The sequence below is a fragment of the Ptiloglossa arizonensis genome, chromosome 7 (genome assembly GCF_051014685.1).
Source record: "Ptiloglossa arizonensis isolate GNS036 chromosome 7, iyPtiAriz1_principal, whole genome shotgun sequence".
NCBI classification, from domain to species: Eukaryota; Metazoa; Arthropoda; class Insecta; order Hymenoptera; family Colletidae; genus Ptiloglossa; species Ptiloglossa arizonensis.
In genome coordinates this window covers 20,940,896-20,959,559 of record NC_135054.1, presented here as the reverse complement: position 1 = coordinate 20,959,559, position 18,664 = coordinate 20,940,896, and the positions used below count along the sequence as shown (strand labels likewise).

Here is an 18,664-nt window from a genome sequence, read left to right as displayed (position 1 = left end):
GTTCCAGATGCTTCGAGAGATCTCGAACGAGAGTCGAACGATCGGTTACGATTATCGTTTCGTTTCGTTTCGTTTCCGTTAGGACTCGCGAACGTTCGTTTTTAACGATCGTGTAAACCGATTTTAATCGTTCCGCGCGTTATCGACGTTTCACGCTAATATGTCGTAGTAAAGTTAAAATCGACGTTTAAATCCGGTCGTGTAATAAAACGAACGATTAACTTTTATTCGACAATTAATGCACTTTGATATCTTCGATCGAGTCGGGTGTACACGTGGCTTCGTGTTCCAAATTGTTCCGTCGCGAGTTAAATTCGAGTCGCGGTAGAATCTGAATTCATCCGTAGTTAAAATAGGAAACTCCCTTCGTAATGAGAATAACTCACCATCCGATCTACGATTAAACCGAGTTAAACCGAGTCGAACCACGATCGAAATAGAAAGCTTTCTTCGTATCCGAGACAAGTTACGACCGAGGTGTACACGTGATTTCGAGTTCCAAGTTGTTCCGTTGCGAGTTAAATTCGAGTCGCGGTAGAATCCGAGTTGATCCGTAGTCAAAATAAGCTCCCTTCGTAATAAGAATAACTCACCATCGTATCTACGATTAAACCGAGTTAAACCGAGTCGAACCACGATCGAAATAGAAAGCTTCCTTCGTGTCCGAGAGAAGTTACGATCGAGGTAGAAACGTAGAGATCCAGCGGGCCGAATTACTCGATCATCGAGTTTCTGGATTACCATCTCGTATTTTAATCCGTGAAACTTGGCGTCGAACGCGCCGAGGCTACCTTTCCCGAGATCACCGCAACATCTCCAAACAATCTACAACTCGGTTAGCATTCCAGGCGATTTTAAGCCCGTCGCGACCGAGACCCGCGAGCTTGCAACCAAGAGAATTGAACGTCCGTCGCTAGGAACGTTAAAATAGCCCATACAAATGGTACACCGCTGGCACCAAACTGCAGCGTATTATGGTGGCCATAGGTACTAACGTCGAACCGCAGCGCATTATGGTGGACACAGCGCGATGTAATAATAGATTGTATTCACGACCGCGGTGGCCCCTCGCCGCAAATTACCGACAATCATACCCAGCGCTATCGGTAGCATCTTTTTTGGCAAATAACACGCTAGCCACGGCTGCATCGCGGTTGAACTACGAGCGCGGCGTTCCACGCCGCAAACACCGCTTCGGAAACCGATCGGGATGGAAATTTCACTCAGGATTTTCTACGTCTGCGTTCCGCGAGACGGTTTACCATACGCTCGATATTCGTCTACGGTCTTTCGAGTTACGAGAGGAAAAGGACGCTCCTCCAGTTCCATTTTCGACGGAAGATAAATAACAGCCGAAATGGTATCGCGTAATGTGTACTCGATCATTGAACGAGATTCTATGGTATACTGCAACGAACTACGGATCGAAGGAAATGCTTATCAACGTACGTAATTATAATCTGGAGAACTTCATTTCTGGTGTAGGTACGACATCGAGCTTTCAAGATAAAAGTCCATGTGTAAAAGGATGATTCTGATGTCTCATTTTCGATCCAATGCAAATAACAATAGTACAAACGATATCGCGCAGTGTGAAATATTATATGGGACATTGCAACGAAACACTATCGAAAGAAATGCTTACCAACGTACATAATTATGATCTGGAGAACTTAATGTCTGGTATAGGTACAAGATCGAGCATTCGAGATAATAGTCCATGTGGAAAAGGATGATTCCGAAGTCCCATTTTCGATCCAACGCAAACAATAGCCAAAATGGTATCGCGCAGTGTGTATTCGATCACCGGACGAGATTCTACGGGACATCGTAACGAACCACGGATCGAAGAAGGCACTCATCACCGCGCGTATCCACGACCTGGGTGATCCAAGTTCGGGTGCAGGTAAGCACGAACATTTAAAACTCTGACCACACGCAAGCAACCCTTCGTTGCGGCACAATTGATCGCGAACCAACGGCGAGGTTACGCGGATCCCCGTGAATAGACTCGTGCACGAAATCGGGATACCCATCTGGCGATATTCTTCCGCTGGAGCACAATTTGTTCGAATAATTGATAAATGGAGGAACTCCGTGGCTCTGGGAAAGCTCGTCCGAAACATTCGGGCGTCGAGCTACTCGAAAAGTCCAATTGTACCCCCTGTACAGCGACCCAGATACGTGTTTTCGAGCGGCCTGGACGATAATAAACATCGACCAAGGGAGTTGGAAACTTCCATCTCCGTGACGCGAGGCTTGCCGGTCGTCGTGGAATCCCAAGTGCCACTGAACGCGAAAACTCGTAGCCAGGTATCGGTGCTAAGTCAATACCAAAGATCGCAGAGAGCCTTCGCGGATTCACGATCGAGTAGCCCGCGCGAGCGCCGCGATTACGAAACACCCAGACACTTGGCGAGGAACGAAAGGATAGGACGAGCGAAAAGATCAGCCAACGATCGAGTCCTGGTTCCCACTTCTGGTGTGTGTCCGCGTTTCCAGAGTGTCCGCGACTCGCGTGGCCGGCCACGTGTATCCAACCTCCGGGGTTCTCACCGACAATCACCACCTGGAGAGCCACCTGGTCAATCGGAGCTCGATTCGAATCTCTTTCGTCTGTTTCCTCTAACCGAAGATTGATACGGAATCTCTCGGAAATGAAAGAATTTAGTACGTTAGGTCTAGGTTAGATCTTCCTTCTTTTAGATACAAAGTTTCTAGCCCCGTGAACTTCGAGTCGTCGAGAAGAAAATTTGTAATCCGAGTAACTTGGCAAGAAAAACTGAATCATTCTTTTCCAAGTATCCCCAGAAATGCCCGCAAATGCGTATCGTTCGATACAAGTCCCTTTGTCAAAGATTTCATCATCGTTCAATTTTTTTTATAAAATCGACGTCTCGATTCAACTCGGAGGTTGTTAACGCTTTGATACTTTCGATCAACGAAACGTCCATACGCGACAATAATTCACCGTTTCGATCCGAAAGAGTAGCCTCTCCGTGCGCATGCGCGGATACATCGGACCGGGGAATTTTTGGCGCGCAACGCGTACTTCGTAGAATTATGGATTTTCCATGCTCGGCCCTTCGTACCTCTCCCACGGATGGAACACACCGTGCTTGTTGCTGGATGTGAACACATTATAGTCAGCGGATTATGCGAGTCAGGTGAACACGGTGCACAGGTGTGCCGACGCTAGAGATGGGATCAAGCCAGTGATTGGCTCGTGAACAATGTAGCCGGATACTGTTTTCTCGTTCCGATCGGTAACAGTTGAGCTTCTCTTTCACCGAAACTGTTCCGCTTTGCGACGATTTACGATTCAACGACCAAAGATTCGACGTACCTCGACGGATTCCACGATCACCGAGAGTCCATTAGTTATCGCGCTCGGAAAGGTCGAACTTTGACAACTCGTATCAAGATCCTACGCGGTCGGTAGATCCCCGCGTGAGATTGCTCCCGTTTCTTCAAAAGCTACCGGACTAGGGTTGGGCTATTTTAACAATTCATCCAACCCTGAAAAGATAACGTCGATTCGCCGAGTCCATTAAGCAAATGTACGCCTAGATAGATCCTAACCACAGATTCTGCTAATGTCTCTCAACGGGTGTATCGGTAAATAGAGGGCGAGTAGCTGTTAGTTTCGTGGATCTATCTCTCGATCGCTCGTTTCGACCACGATCACGTCGGTACAATCGCTCAGTTACGTTACGATAAATTGAACAAAACCTATCGTACGCAAAAGAACAAAGATTCGATGAATCTTCGCCGAGCTTTCTATCAATTTTCGACCGAGTCTTCCAAGATCGACCCTCGAACGCGTAACGGTGTCTCTTCCGAAAGTCGTAAATCAAATTCAAAGAATCGTTTTACTTTGTATTACATCTACGAGAAGATATCGTCGAAACGAACATTTAAACAAAATGAACAACAGTGGAGAAACGAAGCCTGGTAAGGTCCGTACGATTGAAAAATATTGCTCGGAAAGTCATTTCATTCTTTTTTGATAAAAATGAAACACGATTTCTTTAGAGCGTACAAACATTTCACTAAATTACATATTCTCCAAACGACTTTCCGAACAATCGAATAATCGCACAATTACGTCGTTCCGCGATCACGTGTGGATTTACTCGGAGTAAATGTGTGTAAGATCGTCGGTGTCGTCGAAACTTAACCGGAACGTAGTTGGATCGCGAGAACTCGGTCGGATCCGAGATCAAGAGCTCGAAATCAACGTGAGCGCGGCTTGATCCCATCTCTAGCCAGCAGCCCACAACACACCGGCGGCGCGCACACGCAGGGCTGTTGCTCGCTCGCAAAGTTTTATGCACGCATTTATTTCCAGCGTTCAGCATCTATGTAGCCAAGCTTCGTACGAGGTCTGCCGGCGGGTACCCTTAATGAATTCGCGGAAATCTCATTCCCCGGCGAATTCTTCGCCGCAGCATACCCATAAGGGTATACACGCGAAATGAATCGTTCGTAGGGTCGTTACGGCCGTCCGGAAATATTTCTGGAATCCGCGGAAAGTGGATGGCCTAGGATACTACGGCTCGGCCCTCTGCGACGTCTGCCGAGACTCTTTGCTCCTTTCTTGGGACTCTCCTTCGAGGACGCGGGGGATTGCGTAACCACGCGAGGTTTACGTCGACGCGAACCCCGCGTATCGAAACCTATTGGAAACCAGAGAAACGAGGATCGATTCCCTCGATCTTCGTCCGAGCTCTTCGTCGCGATCTTCGCGAGTCGTGTACTCGTCTTGGAGGAATAACGAAATCGGAGCAGAGACGCGATTGTAATGAATAATTTCAATTTTGATGTTACTTTGACTAGTTAAATCTCGCTATATCGGGGACTTGGAAATATTGGGACGATATTAAGACATGGGTGAAAAATTTAATTTATTGTTTATACTATCCGCAAGACTCGTATTCGTACGACGTAGGGAAAGAAATTTCGATATTATTTATAGTTTCTTCGCGTAATTGAAATGGCGATATTTTTTCAACGAGTGGAGGGTTCGACGTCGTTTATCTTCTATTCGTTGCTTTCGAAAGTTTTACCCGGATGAAAATTACATCTCTCTCTCTCTCTCTCTCTGCTGTAAACTCGTGATTTGCATTGTTTCGCGGTTGGCTGGGTAGTTTCTGGAGACGACCCAAAACCTATGCGACGAAGAGCTCGCTCGAGACCGACTCGGTTGTAGTTCTTTTATTTATCGTATCGATCGGCTTAACCTTTAATACCTATTGGAAATATTCTCGATCGTGGCGGACCTCGTTGAATCGCGTCCACGGTTGATTAGAGGCCTTGAAATCCGAGGGAATTCTCGACGACTCGGAAGCGTTCATGCGAGGCAGAGATTGCTGGCTCGCGTTTCGGATAATTAAAGGTTGATCGTGTTCGAAAGGACTTTTTCCTCGCGCGTTCAGCGATACGGTGCAAGCAACAGTGGCGCTAGATTCGTTCGACACGGTGTACACCTGGACAGGCTTCTCGAAACCCGGCGATATAAATTTCAACGGAAATTAACAACGTTTCTTGCACTCCGTACCTACCGTGGAAAATCATTTTGTCCCGTCCGTAAAAAAAGAAAAAAGAAATACACACATCGAACGAAATGAATCGCAATGTCGCGCGAAATTCACCGAATCCCCTGTTAAAAATGAACAATAACGCGGTTCGCGGGGCAATATTAAATAATGGCATCTGGAAAGTTACAGCCGAAGCTGTTCCTTTGTTTGCGAGAGAAAAATGATACACCCACGAGCTTTTGTACGATTTGCGCCACGGGCGACTTCGACGAAACCGATATTCGTGGTGTGTAGCAAGTTACGTCCGTGCGTGTACGAGATTGTTCGTAGCATCGCGATTATCGAGTATCCGCACCCAATATTTTTACACGTAGCAACGGGCGCCGTGCTTTCTATCGTTCTACAAAACCGCGTCAAAATCGGAGGGGGACGGATCGGGTCCTTGAGTCTACGTTTAATATTTTACGCATTGCAACGAGAACCTGTTCTCCGCCATCGTGCAAAAGCGCGTCAAAATCGGAAGGGGACGGGCTCGTGTCTTTGGCTCCGTATCTAATACTCTACATACTGGGACTTGTTCTTCGTCACCGTGGAAACGCGCGGTAAAAGCAAAGGGGGACTTTTTGGGCCGGTTTTGAAATTCAATCGTCCCTCTAGGTTATTCGTATATCTTGCGATAACTTTCCACGACTTTGGAGCATCGAGATGGATACAAGATATTTCTAACGTTCCATTTGTACTACTGGAAGCATCCTACTGGATCTCCACCGACCCTCGCTCTTAGCTAAATAGCGCCCCCAAGACTTGGGACAGACACTTGTCCTCCATCATTATGAAAACGCGCGTTAAAAGCAAAGGGGGACAGTTTGGGCCAATTTTGAAATTCAATCGTCCCTCTAGGTTACTCGTACACCTTGTGATAACTATCCACGACTTTGAAGCGACGACTTGCATACAAGATATTTCTAACGTCCCATCTGTACCACTGGAAGCATCCTCGTGGACCTCCACCGACCCTCGCTCTTAGCTAAATAGCGCCCTCAAAACTTGGAACACTTGTTTTTCGTCACTCTGAAAACGTGCATCAAAAGTAAGAGTCAAGAGGACAGTTGGGCCAGTTTTGAAATTCAATCGTCCCTTTAGGTTACTCGTACACCTCGTGATAACTTTCCACGACTTTGAAGCGACGACTTGCATACAAGATATTTCTAACGTTCCATCTGTACCACTGAAAGCATCCTCGTGTACCTCCACCGACCCTCGCTCTTAGCCAAATAACGCCCCTTCCAAGATCCGAGGAGGCCCCCCGTTCGGGCCCTCGTGGAAAATCGGCATCGTCCTCGGGAACGAACGCGCGTAGCGGAGGCGGCGAAAGAAAGTGAAAAAGCCGGAACGAGAGCTATCCACCGGGGGAGAAAGAGAAAAAGAGAGGCGAAACTGGCCGGATGACCTCGGTCGTGGTGTTGCAGTTGCAGCGCGACAGGTTCGCAGCTGCGGCTTGTCCCAGATGTCGAGGCTGACGTAGGCGTAGGTGTGAGAGATCTGTGTAAGTACGCGCGGCGTTTCGTTTCGATCTGTGTCACGGTGTCTTTCAGCCGGTTTAAAAGTAAAAGTAATTGACAGACCGTGCCGACGACGTTCACGGATGATCGTCTGGTGCGACAGTGTGCATCCACGGGTAACATCGACGCGGCCTGGGCTCCGTTTCTTATCCACGATCGGTGCACAGGGTCGCCAACCCCCGAAAACTCATCGCCTCGGCGAACACTGTCGCACGTTTGGCTCGCGCGAATCGTACGGACGAACGTGTCCGCGACTTACCTGAAACAGATAGAGAGACAACGGTTAGAAACACGGTGATCGAGAGAGACAAAGGAAAATGGCACCCAGGGGTGTGAGGGTGGGGGACGGTGGGAGCTCGCGGTGTCTCGGACGCAGCAGGTGCGCATCTGCGACCTACTCTCTAAATCGATGGTAAGCACGGTGGTGCAACGTGGGCGCGAAACTGCATCCGATCGGCAACACGTGACGCGAGCGTGGTGCGCGGTGCGCGGTGCGCGGTGCACAATGCGCCTTCTTCGAATCGAACAAATTAACTTCGAACGGCGCAGCTTCGCTCGCCTCGCGTTCCTTCGTCGAATGAAACATTTTACCCAATCCGTAGAAACAATTTTACCCAATTCGAATCGGAACAACGACGACCAAATGTCTCGAGGAGGGATCCGGAAGACGACTCGCGCGAGAAGGAATCGTCAAGCTTGCTCGCTAGTTCGGATCGTTTATATCTCGTTTGAACCAAGGTGACCCCTAGAGAACTCCCAACGGTCGCGTTTGTTTCTCGTTTATATTAATTTTTCCGAAGCGATAGGGAACCCACCAAACGGTCGAAGATCAAACGAGAAACACGGAGGTCTCCGAGCGACGAGTTCGGTCAATTGGCCGTCCGCGACTACGACTCCCCAATTCTAGGATCGAAACGACAGCCACCTACATTATCAATTGGAAAATAGCTCCAAGTGTCCTTCTACGAGCTATTCGGCCAATTTCGTCCGGAGGGCCTCAATAGTTTGTAGCACAAAGCGGAACGCGCAGCAATGGGCGAGAGCGTTAGAAGACGTCAGGAACCGAGCGTCGACTTCTCGCGCGCGAAATACAGGTCAAACGAATATTAAAAGCTTCAACGGCTAACTCGGACATTGACGAACACTTGGAGACCGGGCACGAAGGAGTTAAACGCCAATCAGACCCCTCGACCGCTCTGGAACGCTCCAAAACTTGAACGATCTATGAACGGATCGCGGCTTCCCGGCTCTTACACCTCTAGTCGATCCACTCGGGGCCCGAGGTACACTTTCCTTCGGTTCTCTTCGATTTATTTCGAAGATCTGTGACCCCTGGTTTGCGCACTCTCGATACAGATGGAAAACTAAATACACGGCTCGATGGAAAATTATCATTAACGAACAGAGTGAGTCCCTTTTGTTCGATTTTCTCTAAAGATTCCATTTACGCAGTCTCGACGAAAGTAAACGTATCGTCTATTGAAGAAGTATCGACGCACACGGGGGCCTAAAATTTGACCTCGAAGGGCCCACGTGCCCATCTACTTCCGTTTCCAAACGAGTATTCAACGTTAACTCACTGGATAAAAACGACCCAGAAATAAACACGGATCGCCCAGCGGAAAACGAACAACCGAAGGTAAATCTTGGCTCGAGTTAGGGTCCCGAGTTACCCTTTCGTTCGGTTTTCTTTCGCGAACGTAGAGTTGCCGGTTCGCGCAGCCTCGATAAAGACGATGCAAAAATAAATACATCGGCTGGCAGGAAATTATTAACGGAAAGGAAAAAAAACGCAAGGCAGGAAGAAGAGGAAGAGGGGGGAGATGTGGAATCGCCGGGATGACCTCAGTCTCGAAGCTACAGCGCAGCAGGTACGCAGCTGCGGAATGTCCCATATTCCCATGGTGAACTCGGACGCTCGATAATCGAGATATCGAGCACGTAGGTGCAAGGCTCGGGCACGAACGACGCGGTCCCGGCTTCCACGGTTGCATCATACGCATTACACACACATTTGCTTGATGAAACAAATTGGTATGACCTGGTCTAGCGTTGCTTCTCATCGACACCCTCCAGCTAGTACTCCCCTCCGTCCCTTCTCCTGTCGTGTTCTTTCTTCGTTTCATTGAAGGAAGTCGTTTAGAGCGAGCGATTCTTCAGCTGGAGCTTGCTTGATTTCCATGTAGCGACCGCTCGACCGTTCGCTAGCCTTCTATTCTAGACTAGCAAAGCTGCCGATCTTTATCGAGGGTGAAATAAAATTTCACATCGTCCTTTACCGTTTCTCTGTTCTCTAGTTCCTCTTCGGAGAACATTCTCTCGTTTCGAGGGGAAGAATTCTCTTAATCTTTTGGAAAAATTACAGAAATATTGCTCGACACTCAAATACGCGTATATAATATCGACGAGCAATCGAGTAGGGACACAAAAGGGTATCTATGAATCGGTGTGACTCTGAACGAAATAAGTCGTGGATTCGTTACAATGGTTTCGGTGATTAAAGATCGTGTGAATTTATCAAAACGGTACAATTGCGTGGCAAGGACTAGGTTGAGGAATTTGAACTCGATTCGACGAAGAATCCCAGGTTGTTCGATTTAGTACGAGGTGAATCGAGATTAGTTCGCGTAGTATCTGTCGCGAGTCGTCTTTACTTTTCGACAACGCGATCGTAAACCTCCTTTCGAAGTATACTTCGAAAGGAGAGTAACAGACATCGCGACGGAGGACTACCAAATAGTTTTCAAGACGTCCACTTTCGAATCTACCGATTGCTCGCGTGTCTTCGGTGCTTACTCTCTACGATAGCTTCCTCTTATCCGTGCCGCTTCTTTCTCGATGACTGCTCGACGATTCTTTCGATACGTCTCCAACCACTCCCTGTCGGAGTTATTTCAATTTTGGATAAGGAGTATCCAACCCTTGTACGATCGAAACGGAGAACTTTACGAAAGCTACCGATTGCTCGCGAATCCAGTTTCTCAAACCCTTTGGATATTACTCTGGAGTAAATTGTCTATCGTAATCTCTCTATTAATCTTCCGGTCTCTTAATTTTGTACAATTTCTTGGTTATTACACGGTATTACAATTTGTGTCTCTGTGTTACATAATTAAAGTGTTCAGATCGCATTGTCACCGAATGCCAACATATTTTGTACAGTAGTTCCTTTCTTTCGCGATTCTAATCGTTCCGCGGTCCCTACCACGCGTGATTCATAACTTTCTCTCCCTTTTTTATTTCATTGCACGTACATCTTTCTTTTCCTTTCTCACTCTCTGCGGTCGAAGAAGTTGGTACATAAGTATCTTTGAAATTCTTTTTTTATTTCAACGCATATGCATACTTTTTTTTTAATATCCAACCAACAAGAGCACTCAAAATCCCTTCTTCTATTTCGATGCGTATCTACTAATTTCTTCTACCAATTTTCCACATCTACTAACTTCTTCTTCCAGTTTTCCACATCTTTTCATTTCTTTTTCCAATTTTCCACATCTGCTCATTTCTTTTTCCAATTCTCCACATCTGTTCATTTCTTTTTTCAATTTTCCACATCTGTTCATTTCTTTCTCCAATTTTTCACAACAACCAATTTCTTTTTCCAATTCTCCACATCTGTTCATTTCTTTTTTCAATTTTCCACATCTACTAATTTCTTTCTCCAATTTTCCACATCTAGTAATATTTTTTTCCAATTTTCCACATCTACTAATTTCTTTCTCCAATTTTCCACAACTACCAATATCATTTTCCAATTTTCCCATTCTACCAATTTCTTTTCCCAATTTCCCCATTGTTCGATCGAAGAAATCACCAACGAGACTCCCTCGTAATTGTCATCACCGAAATCCCTTCGTACGTATTCGCGTACCCACGTACACCTTTTCCATCCACGATCCAAAGTTTCTCCGTATCCACTCGAAGAGACTAACGACCAAAGATCCCCCCGACAATAGTCATCGTCGGTCCTCTCTTCGAAGGGCCGACCGTTCCGAAAAAAGGAAACAAAAGAAGTTTACAAAAAGAAAAAAGAAAAAAGAAAACCCACAGAAAGTCCAGGGAACGTTTCGGGAAACGTTCTCCGGGTCCGGTAGCTCGGTCCTCGGCGATTGGGTGAAAATGACGGTAAGTCGTCGAGGCTGTAAAAGGGGTAGGGAATAGTAGGCCGGCACGCGGCGATACGCAGCGTAGCAGGAAAAAGGGTTCGAGTCGGACGACGATGTTCGGCGCGCATAGTTCAAAGATAGAAGAGCGCAGCGGCACGTTGCACCGGGCGGGCTGCATGTGCATTGGCCGGGCGTGTGCGCATGCACGTAGACACTGGCCGCTCTGCGGCACCGCCATTGAGACCTGACCTACTTTGGGACACACGGTTCGCCGACATCGCGCTTCGCCCGAGTAAAAGCACCGAGCAAAGCGCGCTCCTCGCTCTCCGCGAGCGTGGGCGGCCACTCTTCCTCCCCTTCTCGCTCCCGTTCCCTTGCACCGAACTGTCTCGTTTTTTGCTCCACTCTCGGTTTTTTTCGCTCCCCTCGGCCCTTCTCTCACCGTCTCTTCCGCAGTCCTCCTCGTTCTCTCTCCGGGACGTTCCCCGCTCGGACGTTCCTTTTCTTTTTTCCTCTCGGTTTCTTTTTTACCTCCCGGTACCTGTGCGCGCTCTTTTTTGCCCGCTCCGTTTTGCGTTGCAAACCGTCGACCGTCTTTTTCCCTCTTTCCCTGCTCCCCTTATCCGATACCTCCCCCGTTCCCCCATTGAGCCCTCTTTCGCCGTTTCTGGATCCTTTTTTCTTCTCCCGTGCCTCTTTTACCCCCCCACGGTCGTCTTCTCGAACCGTTCTCCCTTCTCCGGAGCTCTCTCCCACCCCTCTCTCCCTCTCGATCGCTACATCTCATTCCGTTGCCCCTTCTCTTCTCGTCCGACGCCCCTTTCCTCCCCGTTCCACGTTCGCAACCCTTCCACGTTTCTCGCACCCACTACCCTCTTTTTCAGGAGCTCCGGGTTCGCGCAACCCCCTCCGTTGGCCCCTCTCTCTCGTTCACGGGGATACAGTGCACTCGTTTTCGGTGCACCGCGGACGCGTGTATCGAGAGATTTCGAGTGCATCGGCCTAGATACGCGCTCCGAGAGACCAGGGTTCAGCCTCGGGTTTTTTTCTTCTTTTTTTTTCCTCCGCAGCCCTCCCTCTCCCGGTAAAGAGTCGCGCGCGGATTATTCTCTCGGATATCGCCCTCCTCCTCCTCCTCATCCTCATCCTCCCCCCCCGAAACGAGATTCGCGCGAAAGGAGGACACAGGGGAGCGCAATAAAGCCTCGCCTCCACGTCGGTCCGATCTCGCGAAGCCGAACAATATTCCTCAATTGAGCCCACTTCTCGACTCCGCTTCGACTTCGCGCGAGCGCGAGAGCGACCCGCGGAACCGTACGCTTCGTCTTCGTAAATGACAATTACCGTGTATCGTGACTCGATGCGAAAAACACCACGATCGATGAATCGTTCGACGTACGACGAACCTGGACGCGTGTTTACTACGAGCGAACCGAAACTGAAATTTTACGCGCCGCGATGTTGTTCCTCGAGGAGGAATCGCGCGCAGACACACGGTCGTGAACGATGAATTTACAGGGAGGACGATGTTTTCTCGTTATTCGAAACGAGAGAGAGTACAGGTTCAAGAGAGAATGTAAAAGTGACGAGAACTCGAAGTTGCCTCGAAGGTTCAGTTTCGGGAGGCTACGAGAGACTCGTCGTTTGGAGAAATTAATAAAAGGAACAAGAGAAACGTCACAAATTCGAGAAACGATTTCGAGGGCGTAACGCGAACCACTTAGACGGAAAGTTACGAGAAATATCGTGTTCAGAGATCACCGCAATGAATTCGTATCGTTCGAGGAGAGAAATTTCGACGCGGAACTGTCGAAAAATAACGAGGAAACGACGACTTCGAGGCAATAAAACGACCCGAAAGTTACGATGAATATCAAGCCGGGGAAGATTTATACGGATTGTCTTCGATTTAAGAAACGAATAAAAGATGCGCGAGGTGTGTGTTTACTCGTCGATACAGAAGGCTGGGAGGAATATGAGAAAATTAGGAAACGATCTCGAGGAAGTAACGAGTCCCGAAATGATCCAAAGTTGAGAGAAATATCGAGCTCGGAACCACTGTGACTATTTTTCATCGAAGAAACGCGAAAGGATCGGTTCGGTGGGTTCGTAGAGTCTCGTCGACACGGGAGAGGCTAAAAAATATAGAAAAATTTAAAAACGATCTCAGATGGGAGGGATTAAACGGAGGAGAGTGGAAATATCTATGGTCGATCCGTGACGGAACTATTCGTTAGGATAGTACGGTTCAATTAGCACTAGCCAGAAAACGGAGACACGAGAATCGACGAGACGATCGAGCGTACCCGTAATCGTTGAATTATCGAGGATCATTAAGGCGGCGCGGCCGCGTTTACGATCACCGGCCCTGTGCCTTTACGGTCGCGCGAACGAACCCTATAAAGATTTTCAAACGCATAAACCCTTATCGGTGCACGCGCAGCGGAGACGCCAGCACGCGAAAGGAAAGCATCGAGCGTGCCGGGAGAGAAGCTCGATATTTCAACGACGAAACCGATTCGGTATAACCGCGAATTCCACGGCTCCCCGAACGACGCGAGGATCGAAATTTATTCGAAATCTCGGCCGGTCCACGGTGTACACGGAAACGGTCCGTTGCTCGCTTTCGAGGCGGCGAAAGGCCACGAGGTGTACACGAAAATATATTTCGATGGTCGAAATCGGGCTCGTCCCACGACGATCGTTGCGCAAATCGTGGACGAAAGCGAGCCGTTATCTCCGAAACCGAAAGAAACGGAGAGAGAAAGAGAGAGAAAAATCGAGGAGAGCCAGAAACATATTCGGCTGATTATCTTAACGACACCGCATACCTACGGATCCTTTCACCAATAATATATTTAAATATTGTCGCTTTACGCTTTAAAAGTAAAAAGAGAAATCGAGAGGGAAAGCAGCCGCGAACGCGAGTGATCAATTTGCATTAACCGAAGAATTCGACTCCTGAAATTTAAGCGGCGACCGACCGACCGACCGCTTTCTCGTTTCTTCCGGGATGTTCGGTCCCGGTTGTTTTCGTTTAGGCGCGCTTAGCTACGCGTTCGCTTTACAATTATAACGGTAGAGATTCTTTCAACCGTGTCCCCGAACCGTTCCGAGAGAAACAACTACCGTCCCGTTAATTAATCTTAACCGGAGAATCTTCCGTTCGATTGTACGCGCGAGATTATTTCGATGAAATATTCTTCGGTTCGCAGTCGAACGAGGGGAACGAGAAAACACAGAAGCGTCTATAAATACGATCTCGAGAGCGTAATTGCGAGAACGAGATGGGTCGAGAGAGACCCGAGGCACCCACCAGAGTCGAGTTATTTGTCAATCGTCCCTGGATCCTTCCCTCTCGAAGAGATTCCCTTCTCTGTTCAATTAATTACGAATTTTCGCATCTCTCGATCGTTCCCTCTCGAAAGAACCGTTTTCGTTCGACGTCGAATTTACGATATTTGAATTTAGTCAGCTCCGTCGTAATCTTGACCGTACTCGACGACTCTGTACGCGTTAATTCGTCCGAAATGTATTTTAAACTGCGCGCGATCCCCCGGACGAGGAGACAATGAGGACACCGCGTTAAAACGGAGGGCCAAAGCTTCGCGTGTCAACCTAAACAAACTTGCGGATGCCACGCGCATTCCCCCAGAAGCGGATCCGCAAATAATCCGGCCAGTCTTCTATAAATTCACCTTGAAACGGTTATCCACCCGCTCTCGGGATTCAGATGCACACGAGGCGGTGGTGTGCATCGCGTGCGCCGAGACTTCGCTACCGCGACCGATCGAGCGGAACCGAACTTGCAACTTCGACGGGAACTTAACGTCCTTGGCGGAAAATAAATCACCTTCGCCAATTAACCGGCTTTTAAAGATACTTTCAGCGGGTTTTTTTTTTCTTTTCGAGATATTTCACGCCACGCGTGACCCCAAAAACCGAGCGAAGGTAGGTACCATGGTCGCGCGGAGGTTCGTGGACCCTGTTCTAGCCAGTGTTTTCCAAAGTAACGGTCAACGGAGAAGTCTTACGATACACGAGAGGCCTTACGAACCGACCGAGACACCGGGAGAACATTTTTATACGCGACGAATGTCGATAACTAATCTCTCCGCGAACACTTTCACAGAATTTAACACAAGTTCTCGAATTCTTTTTCGAGATAATTCCACGGATACGCTCGACCCTGTCTTTTATTTCATTCGATACGATGTACGGTGTTTGCTCATCGATGGAAGAGTTTCTCGAAGTGGACTTAATTTAGCCACTTTCCTTTCAATAATTCCTTACCTTCGATCGAGCGAACGAACGTTTCAAAAATTATGAACCGTCTCCGGAGTCGATCGAAACTCGAAACGCGTTACTCGCGAATCATCGCGTCCAGGAATTTTCGTTCTCCGCTCCCGAAAGGAAAAAAAACGTTCGCTCTTTTCTTAAAATTTTCCGCCGCGCGCGGAATCTCAATTTTCCCAATTTTCCACGTACGCGGTTATTATTTTCGGCGCGAGCCACCAAACGTGTTCCCACGTTCCACGAATGGTCGTAAATCGTTCTTTTCGACTCTTCTCGAGCGCCGAGAGCTACTACCCGGTTCGAGATCGTTTCTCCCGTTCGCGGAATTAACGAGCGTTCCGCGCGAAAGTTTCCTCTCGGTCGGGCTCGCGTCCGAGACTCGTTGAATTTCTACGTCAACGAAGTCGACGATCGATCGACTTGGATCAACAAACGGCTCAATGGAAAACAGGACCGGCGTTATTTTTAGCCGAAGATTGCGCATGGTGGTCGAGATTGGCCGTGCCTCGAGCCTCGCGAGGCGAATGCACGTGCACCGGGTCGCAACCACGGGGAATCGTTGCAACGCCGAGAGCTTGCAGCCCCGTCAACTGGGTCAACGTGACATCCTCGGCTCTTGACGCACGTGCAACCATCTCGAAACACGGCACGCATGTGCAGCCCCCCCGCTTTTCCACCGTTGGAGAACTTCGCCCGGCTGGATTTCCCTGTCGACGATCGATCACGTCTGGAAAACGCTTACCACCTCCCCACACCACCCCACCGACACAATTTCCCTCGTACCCAATTTCTTCCACTCTGATTAAAATAATACGAGTAACTGCTCACGACGATTCCATCGACACGAGATCGAACGTTGTTCGAAGAGTCCCCGAGTCACCGCGAAAATGCACATAAAGGAAACGTTGCACTTTGCGAAACGTCTTACGAGGTTTCGCGTAAAGGGAAGCTAGTCTTTTGTCGCGAGTTGAGTTAGAAAGACGATTTTTAACTATGTAGTTTGTCGCTCTATTTAAAATAATAGAAATTGGAATAGGAACTAATATCGTACGCACGAAACATGTAACGATGCACTTTTCGTTGCACCGTGCAGAAGGTCGATCGTGTTTATCCAGTTTTTGTAGTTGCACGTTTTTCGTCTCCGGTAACATTTGCTCGAGCGTAGATTGTCAAATATTTTTCGTACTTTTGCACGTGAATCGAGTTCTCGTGGTTATCGAGAAAAATCCAGGCCACGTTGTATAAAATAGAAAAGTGATTTTGAATTGTATAATCGAGCAACGTTCGAGGTAACGGTAAGACTTTACGTTCGTTTTCGATCTTCGAGGAGCCCCACCGTTCTCGTTATCCCATTGCAGCGTATTAATTCGAACCGAACCATTACCGCAAACTGGACCGATCGGTTACGTTATCAATTCGATGCTAAACCCTAATCACACAAAGCAACTCTGATCAATGAAGCCGACAACATTGTCTCGGGACTATCGCCACGGACACAAGACCAGAAGCTATCGAACCAATACCGAGTCATCGTTTGCACAGTACCGTAACCTTCCATCACCGATGGGAATGCAATTACCATCGGATAGATCCACGCGTGGAACAAATTTCGAAGAGGTCGCAATTCTTTAGCAATCGCGTCAAACGCGTGTCCTCGATCCGTTACATTTTACGACCCGCTCGACAGTTTTATTACGAGCGTTATTAATTCCTCGAGGCACTGTTCTTTCGTTAATATAGGACGCGAGGAAAATTCAACGCGTAAACCCGCACGGAACGCGAGACGCGTTTGTTTAAAATATAAGTAAGAAAACAAATTCATCGAACGTACATTGCCGCTCAAGAGTTTCGAGCACGATTCGACGGATTGGTTAAAAATTTCGCTCGATCGAAGCACACTGCGTGCGAAATAAATATAAATGGACGGTTGGTTTGCAACTTACTTTTCTCGGAAAAATGGTGTCGAGCTCGATTCACCGAATAGTCTCTTCCGGTATCAATATTGTCCGGATTCTTTTTCCGTCTTTCCTTATTGAGCAACCGTATCGACAAACTCGTCGAAGAAATTTACGGAGATAGATGCAATTATTTTCGTACGGTGCTCGATTACAAGGATAATAAAAAAAAAAAGGTTTTTCGAAACTGTTGAACGGTACTGTACTCACTCTTCTTTCCGTAAAATCGTTTTCTTCTCGATTTTATTTTTCGCGCGATACTACACTCTACGTTGTTACGATCAAATTAGAAGTATTTTCGAGCATTGTACGGTGGAGAAATAAATACAGTAAATGGAAAATAATTGAAAAACTGCGTTCATGGGCCGTGAATACGTTTTAGAAGACAAAGAGCGAGGAAATCCTATATTATACACTGTTACGATCGATTAAACATATTTTCGAGCACTGTGCGGTCGAGAAATGAATACAGTAAATGGAGGATAATTGGAATTTGTGTTCGTAGGTCGCAAATCCGTTTCAGAAGAGAAAAATCGAGAAAGCACTATACTCTACATTGGCACGATTGATGAAAAATATTTTCGAGCACTGTGCGGTCGAGAAATGAATACAATAAATGTAGAATAATTGTAAATTTGTGTTCGTGGGTCGCGAATCCGTTTCAGAAGCCAAAAATCGAGAAAGCACTCTACTCTACACTGTTACGATCGATGAAAAATATTTTCGAGCAATATACGGTCGAGAAATGAATACAATAAAAGTATAATAATTGGCAAAGTGGGTTCGGCGAGTCGCGAATCCGTATTAGAAGACGAAGATCGACAAAGTCCTTACCCTCTAAGCAGCGTCGTCGCCCGCGGCAAAAGTCCCCGTTTCGCGAGTAGGAACGTTCGCGTTTACCTCTTCCCACAGTGGTCGCACGTGACCGTGTCCGAGAGTGTGTCCCACGTAGACTGCACACAACCGCGGCCAGGCACAGGAGAGCACTCGATATTCCGCGGCCACGCTCGCGCATTCCCAAATCGAACGTGTGTCGTCGGTCCGCGCGGAGGCAGAAAAAAGCAAAGCAAAAGAGGCAGAAACGGCGAACGAACCGAGTGAAAGTGCGAGTCGTCACGAATTCGCGATTAGAGGGGCCTGGGGTGGGGGGAGGGCCCCGAGGACCATGAGAGGATAACGCTGCGGCTCGGCTCGGCTCGCGA

General features: G+C 47.9%; 1 protein-coding gene across 4 annotated transcripts in view; it reads right to left on the bottom strand.

The window, feature by feature from the left end:
* The window catches only part of Oatp74d (Organic anion transporting polypeptide 74D), a 92,533-nt gene that overhangs the window by 37,876 nt on the left and 35,993 nt on the right, over window positions 1–18,664 (bottom strand). The window contains exon 2 of one of the 4 annotated variants that reach the window (XM_076316946.1): window positions 7,166–7,361. The exons of 2 other annotated variants lie outside the window; for them this stretch is intronic. The gene's annotated coding sequence lies outside the window, so the exon portion shown is untranslated. Of the gene's footprint in view, window positions 1–7,165; window positions 7,362–18,296; window positions 18,342–18,664 lie in introns of those variants that run through there. One more of the 4 variants, XM_076316948.1, reaches the window with a different exon arrangement.